Source organism: Anopheles moucheti, assembly GCF_943734755.1.
Source record: "Anopheles moucheti chromosome X unlocalized genomic scaffold, idAnoMoucSN_F20_07 X_unloc_5, whole genome shotgun sequence".
Lineage (NCBI taxonomy): Eukaryota > Metazoa > Arthropoda > Insecta > Diptera > Culicidae > Anopheles > Anopheles moucheti.
This window is the reverse complement of record NW_026453559.1, coordinates 277,501-285,000: the sequence shown is the minus strand read 5'-3', so window position 1 is coordinate 285,000 and position 7,500 is coordinate 277,501. Positions and strand designations below refer to the sequence as shown.

The 7,500-nt window shown below is 47.9% G+C and overlaps 1 pseudogene; it reads left to right on the top strand.

The window, feature by feature from the left end:
• Positions 1 to 2,842, top strand: part of LOC128308682 (uncharacterized) — a 7,255-nt pseudogene extending 4,413 nt beyond the window's left edge.
• The last annotated feature ends 4,658 nt before the right edge of the window (positions 2,843 to 7,500 follow it).

Sequence of the window (7,500 nt, the reverse complement as noted above, 5' to 3'; positions counted from 1 at the left end):
GCAAAGCGCGGGCAGTAGAAGAAAGCGTGCTCCGCCGTTTCCGGGACCCCCGGACATCGTGCACAGTCCGGTGACGGCGACAGGTGTTTTGTGTGGAGATAGTCATGGAAAAATCCATGACCCGACAGCACCTGGGCGAGATGGAAGGTCATCTCCCCGTGGCGCCTGTCCCTCCACGCCGCGATGTTTGGTATCACCGTGTGTGACCACGCGGTGAAGCGGCTCGTCGGGGCCAGCTCATCCCACTCCGCCTGCCACTGTTCGACGGTCCGTCGACGCTCCTCTGCTCGCACCTCCTGCGTGCTGATGCCCGGCTGCTGGTTACGCTGGTAACACCTTGCATCTTCCTCGATCAGCAGACAGATCGGGACCACGTTGGCCAGCACCGTTGCCACCTCGTTCCGCACCGTAACGAAAGTGCGAGCGACCGGCCGTGCGTAAAGTCCCTGGACGCGGTTGAGCTGTCTGCGACACGCCCGGAGCTGGACCGCCTCGTGCCAAATGGGAGCAGCGTAGCGGAGGGTGGAGTCCACCACTGACGCAAGAAGACGCCGCTTCGCACTCGTTGGCCCGCCGTGGTTGCGGAGCAGCCTGGAGATCGCCTGTGCCACACGGAGCGCCTTCGACGTGGCCTGCTCGACGTGTGGCTTCCACGACAAGTGGTTCTCGATGATGACCCCGAGGTACTTGAGCGTACGGGTCGGCATCTTCTCCACTCCACTGACGCTCACAGGAACCTGGGTGTTGTCTCGCCGCATGGTGGACACGATGATCAGTTCGGTTTTGGCCGGAGCAATCTCCAGGTGGTGTTGCGCCATCCACGAGCTGATCAGCGATATCGATGCCTCTGCTGCTCGCGTCGCTGCTTCCGGTGTCGTCCCCTCCGCCAGCACCGCGATGTCGTCCGCGAAGCCGATCACTTCAGCACCCTCGGGCAGCTCCAGCCGAAGCACGCCGTCGTACATAGCGTTCCACAACGTTGGGCCCAGTATTGAGCCCTGTGGAACGCCTGCCGTAACCGTGCGCCGCACTGGTCCCTCACTGGTCTCGTACACCAGCCTCCTCTCAGAGAAGTAGCTGCGCAAGATTCTCTGGAGGGCTGTAGGGACCTGCAGCTTCTGCAGGGCAGCCGCAATCGCCTTCCAACTCGCGGAATTAAAGGCGTTCCTCACGTCCAGCGCTGCCACCGCCAGACAGCGAGGGTCCCGCTGGTTGGTGCGATGGAATGTCCTCGCGTGCTGCCCCCGCTCGACTACTCGTTCGATGGCCTGGATGGTTGACCGGCCTCGCCGGAACCCGTGCTGGTTTGGCGACAGACGAGGCGCGTCGCTGTCCTCCAAGTGGTCGTTCAGCCGATCTAGAATCAGCCGTTCGAATCCCTTGGCGACTGCTCCCAGCATGAGCAGCGGGCGGTATGACGACGGATCGCCCGGCTGCTTTCCCGGCTTCGCGATCAGCACGAGACGGGCCTCCTTCCACTCCGCAGGAAACTCACCCTGTTCAAGCAGCTGGTTGTAGACTTTCGCGAACACCTCCGGATGCTTCCTCATCGCCGCCTTCACTGCGGCGTTGGGTATGCCGTCCAACCCTGGCGCCTTCGAGGGAGCCATCCGCTCGGCCAGCGACAGGATCTCCGCGACCGTGACCGGCCTCAGAGCCTCGTGTGAGGCAGCACACGCTTCGATGTCTGGCCACTCAAATGCTGGATGCTCCGGAAACAGCGCGTCGACGATCGGGTCGAGTACGGCTCGGTCCGTTTCCGGTGGCGCCCTGCTGCGCAGTTTCGCTCGCACCACTTTGTACCCGAGTCCGAACACCTCAGCTTCAACACAGTCGATCAGCTCCTGGAGGCTGCTTTCTTTGCTGCTCTTTATTTCAGCCTTCAGCAGACGGCGGCAATCCTGCAGCCTGGCAGATGTCGCTGCACGCTCCGACAGTTGGGCTCGGCAATGAGCGGCCTCCGCTGCTTCGCACTCCTCCCTCAGGCGCTCGATCTCTGGAGACCACCAGTACATCTGGGGCTTGCGGTGGAAAGTGGCCCCATGCACTCTCTCCATGGTCTCATCGCACGCCTGGGTAAGTCCGCCGATCAGCCCCTCCGGTGTATCGACCTGTTCGAAGTGGCCGTGTGTGAGGGCGATGTCGAAGCACCTCCTGTCGAATTGCGCCGTCTTCCACCGGGACAGGGATAACTGGCTTGTGGCCGCCAAGCGTTCATAGCGACGTGGCTTTTTGATCCTTCGATGTCGGCTCTTCCTATCATTGTGAAGCAAAATTCACCAAGCGTAGGATTGTTCACCCTTTCAAGGGAACGTGAGCTGGGTTTAGACCGTCGTGAGACAGGTTAGTTTTACCCTACTGGTGTGTGCTGTTTGCCGCTATCTTAACGGAATTCCTGTGCAGTACGAGAGGAACCACAGGTACGGACCACTGGCTCAATACTAGTTCGACCGGACTTTGGTATGACGCTACGTCCGCTGGATTATGCCTGAACGCCTCTAAGGTCGTATCCAATCCGAGCTGATAGCGCTTCTCAAACCCATTAGGTGATCGGAAGCTAGCGGGCTTAACAACCCTCCGAGATCCGTCGGTGCTGCCCCGCGCACACTGACGTCTCATCCCCGCTATAGCACTAGACTGAGCCGCAACGGGCGGGAGCACGCTGCACGTGGAAGTACCTTACCACAGGGAACCCTGGTGGCTGTGTTTCCGTCGACCGTGGATACAACTAGTTTCGACACCTTCGACCGCCCGCAAACGACGGGACTACAGGCTGGGAGCTGCGAGTTGTAGAGATGCGTTCGCATCGATCCTCTCAGGCGACCCATGCTTGCTGGTGCTCGCGTTCACTTTGGGAATGGAGTGTTCGCGAGAGTGATTGTTGTGTTGTGTGTGTACAGTTGGTGCTTGCGTGCACTCCCATAGTGGAGTGTTCGCGAGCTTAAAACGCTAAGTCCCGATTAATACTCTCCTCGCAACATTATGTGCGTGGCTCCACGCCAAGTGGGATTAGCGGTGCGAAACGCGATTGGTAAAGTCGATGGTGATGTGCGTACCAACAGGCGATTTGTTAAGTCAAATGCGAACTGTGGTGCAACAGGCAATGTGTGTTTATTATCAGGTGTTGTTGGAAGTCAATACGATTTGACTTTCAAAAATTTTTCTAAGTCCCGATTTTTTTTCTCGTCGAGTAACTACAATGCACTATTTCTATCGCAGCGGACTTGCGGTTCATGGCCTTAATGATCGCGAACGAACACGTATTCGCAAAAAAATTTTTGTATGAAAAAGTCACCACTTTGGTACCTCCATACAAAAGTACCAAGTTCGGGTCGAGTGGTCGATGGACGTCGAAGGTGAAAATTTTTCATCATCGAAAATTTTTTCCAAAGTTGAAGCAATTGGGCCCTAGAGTATGAAAAGTGAAACCACGGATCGATATGAGAAATAAAAATTTTTGTATGAAAAAGTCACCACTCGGGTACCTCCATACAAAAGTACCAAGTTCGGGTCGAGTGGTCGATGGACGTCGAAGGCGAAAATTTTTCATCATCGAAAATTTTTTCCAAAGTTGAAGCAAATGGGCCCTAGAGTATGAAAAGTGAAACCACGGATCGATTTGAGAAATAAAAATTTTTGTATGAAAAAGTCACCACTCGGGTACCTCCATACAAAAGTACCAAGTTCGGGTCGAGTGGTCGATGGACGTCGAAGGTGAAAATTTTTCATCATCGAAAATTTTTTCCAAAGTTGAAGCAAATGGGCCCTAGAGTATGAAAAGTGAAACCACGGATCGATTTGAGAAATAAAAATTTTTGTATGAGAAAGTCACCACTTGGGTACCTCCATACAAAAGTACCAAGTTCGGGTCGAGTGGTCGATGGACGTCGAAGGTGAAAATTTTTCATCATCGAAAATTTTTTCCAAAGTTGAAGCAAATGGGCCCTAGAGTATGAAAAGTGAAACCACGGATCGATTTGAGAAATAAAAATTTTTTGTATGGGAGGGCCCCTGCTAGAACATTTTTCCCAAGTGCGACCATTTTACCCAGTGAGTCAAAAAAAAATTTTTTTCACGGTGACTCAAAACTTCAATATTAGACTCCCCTGAGTATGAAAAGTGAAACGAAAATCATTTTTGAGAAGAAAAAATTTTTGTATGGGAGGGCCCCTGCTAGAACATTTTTCCCAAGTGCGTCGATTTTGGGTCGCCGACACAAGCTCGGGTCAAAAAAATTTTTTTTTCACGGTGACTCAAAACATCAATTTTAGACTCCCCTGAGTATGAAAAGTGAAACGAAAATCATTTTTGAGAAGAAAAAATTTTTGTATGGGAGGGCCCCTGCTAGAACATTTTTCCCAAGTGCGTCGATTTTTGGTCGCCGACACAAGCTCGGGTCAAAAAAATTTTTTTTTCACGGTGACTCAAAACATCAATTTTAGACTCCCCTGAGTATGAAAAGTGAAACGAAAATCATTTTTGAGAAGAAAAAAATTTTGTATGGGAGGGCCCCTGCTAGAACATTTTTCCCAAGTGCGTCGATTTTGGGTCGCCGACACAAGCTCGGGTCAAAAAAATTTTTTTTTCACGGTGACTCAAAACATCAATTTTAGACTCCCCTGAGTATGAAAAGTGAAACGAAAATCATTTTTGAGAAGAAAAAATTTTTGTATGGGAGGGCCCCTGCTAGAACATATTTCCCAAGTGCGTCGATTTTTGGGTCGCCGACACAAGCTCGGGTCAAAAAAATTTTTTTTTCTCGGTGACTCAAAACATCAATTTTAGACTCCCCTGAGTATGAAAAGTGAAACGAAAATCATTTTTGAGAAGAAAAAATTTTTGTATGGGAGGGCCCCTGCTAGAACATATTTCCCAAGTGCGTCGATTTTTGGGTCGCCGACACAAGCTCGGGTCAAAAAAATTTTTTTTTCTCGGTGACTCAAAACATCAATTTTAGACTCCCCTGAGTATGAAAAGTGAAACGAAAATCATTTTTGAGAAGAAAAAATTTTTGTATGGGAGGGCCCCTGCTAGAACATATTTCCCAAGTGCGTCGATTTTTGGGTCGCCGACACAAGCTCGGGTCAAAAAAATTTTTTTTTCTCGGTGACTCAAAACATCAATTTTAGACTCCCCTGAGTATGAAAAGTGAAACGAAAATCATTTTTGAGAAGAAAAAATTTTTGTATGGGAGGGCCCCTGCTAGAACATTTTTCCCAAGTGCGTCGATTTTGGGTCGCCGACACAAGCTCGGGTCAAAAAAATTTTTTTTTCACGGTGACTCAAAACATCAATTTTAGACTCCCCTGAGTATGAAAAGTGAAACGAAAATCATTTTTGAGAAGAAAAAATTTTTGTATGGGAGGGCCCCTGCTAGAACATTTTTCCCAAGTGCGTCGATTTTGGGTCGCCGACACAAGCTCGGGTCAAAAAAATTTTTTTTTCACGGTGACTCAAAACATCAATTTTAGACTCCCCTGAGTATGAAAAGTGAAACGAAAATCATTTTTGAGAAGAAAAAATTTTTGTATGGGAGGGCCCCTGCTAGAACATATTTCCCAAGTGCGTCGATTTTTGGGTCGCCGACACAAGCTCGGGTCAAAAAAATTTTTTTTTCTCGGTGACTCAAAACATCAATTTTAGACTCCCCTGAGTATGAAAAGTGAAACGAAAATCATTTTTGAGAAGAAAAAATTTTTGTATGGGAGGGCCCCTGCTAGAACATATTTCCCAAGTGCGTCGATTTTTGGGTCGCCGACACAAGCTCGGGTCAAAAAAATTTTTTTTTCTCGGTGACTCAAAACATCAATTTTAGACTCCCCTGAGTATGAAAAGTGAAACGAAAATCATTTTTGAGAAGAAAAAATTTTTGTATGGGAGGGCCCCTGCTAGAACATTTTTCCCAAGTGCGTCGATTTTGGGTCGCCGACACAAGCTCGGGTCAAAAAAATTTTTTTTTCACGGTGACTCAAAACATCAATTTTAGACTCCCCTGAGTATGAAAAGTGAAACGAAAATCATTTTTGAGAAGAAAAAATTTTTGTATGGGAGGGCCCCTGCTAGAACATTTTTCCCAAGTGCGTCGATTTTGGGTCGCCGACACAAGCTCGGGTCAAAAAAATTTTTTTTTCACGGTGACTCAAAACATCAATTTTAGACTCCCCTGAGTATGAAAAGTGAAACGAAAATCATTTTTGAGAAGAAAAAATTTTTGTATGGGAGGGCCCCTGCTAGAACATTTTTCCCAAGTGCGTCGATTTTGGGTCGCCGACACAAGCTCGGGTCAAAAAAATTTTTTTTTCACGGTGACTCAAAACATCAATTTTAGACTCCCCTGAGTATGAAAAGTGAAACGAAAATCATTTTTGAGAAGAAAAAAATTTTGTATGGGAGGGCCCCTGCTAGAACATTTTTCCCAAGTGCGTCGATTTTGGGTCGCCGACACAAGCTCGGGTCAAAAAATTTTTTTTTTCACGGTGACTCAAAACATCAATTTTAGACTCCCCTGAGTATGAAAAGTGAAACGAAAATCATTTTTGAGAAGAAAAAATTTTTGTATGGGAGGGCCCCTGCTAGAACATTTTTCCCAAGTGAGTCGATTTTTGGGTCGCGACACAAGCTCGGGTCAAAAAAAATTTTTTTTTCATGGTGACTCAAAACATCAATTTTAGACTCCCCTGAGTATGAAAAGTGAAACGAAAATCATTTTTGAGAAGAAAAAAATTTGTATGGGAGGGCCCCTGCTAGAACATTTTTCCCAAGTAAATTCGATTTTACCCGGTGAGTCAAAAAATTTTGAAAAAAATATTTTGCCAAAATCGTGTTCATTGCCTATTATAAGGGACCAGGTCAGCTCACACGCATTTTTGGAGACCATATGGAAAGTGCGTCTGGGATTGCGGAAATTAAGTTTAGAGTGTTAAATGATGGTTTCGCAATCCCGAAAGGCTCAAAATCCACCCTAAGGTCCCCTGGGTGAAATGTGGTTTCCAAGGTGTGAGCGCTATCGGTGATAGAGTTGGAATGTGATTTCCAGAGCGCAGGGCGACTGGGCTTAGAGCGAAAATCATAGACAAGGGTAAGTATTGGACTGAACGACTCGAAGCAAACGAAAATCATAGACAAGGGTAATGGACTGAACGACTCGAAGCAAACGAAAACCACACACAAGAGTAATGGACTGAACGAATCGAAGCAAACGAAAATCACATACAAGAGTAATGGACTGAACGAATCGAAGCAAACGAAAATCACATACAAGAGTAATGGACTGAACGAATCGAAGCAAACGAAAAACCACAGACAAGAGTAATAGAGTGAACGAATCGAAGCACACGAAAACCATGAACACAGGGATAACTGAGAACGAACCTACCTATCAGAGCATGTGAAAGCATGGACAAGAGTACTGAAAATCGGACCAAACCTCTAGAAGCACACGAAAATCATGGACAAGAGTACTCAAAAACACGGACCAAACCTATGGAAGCACACGAAAAC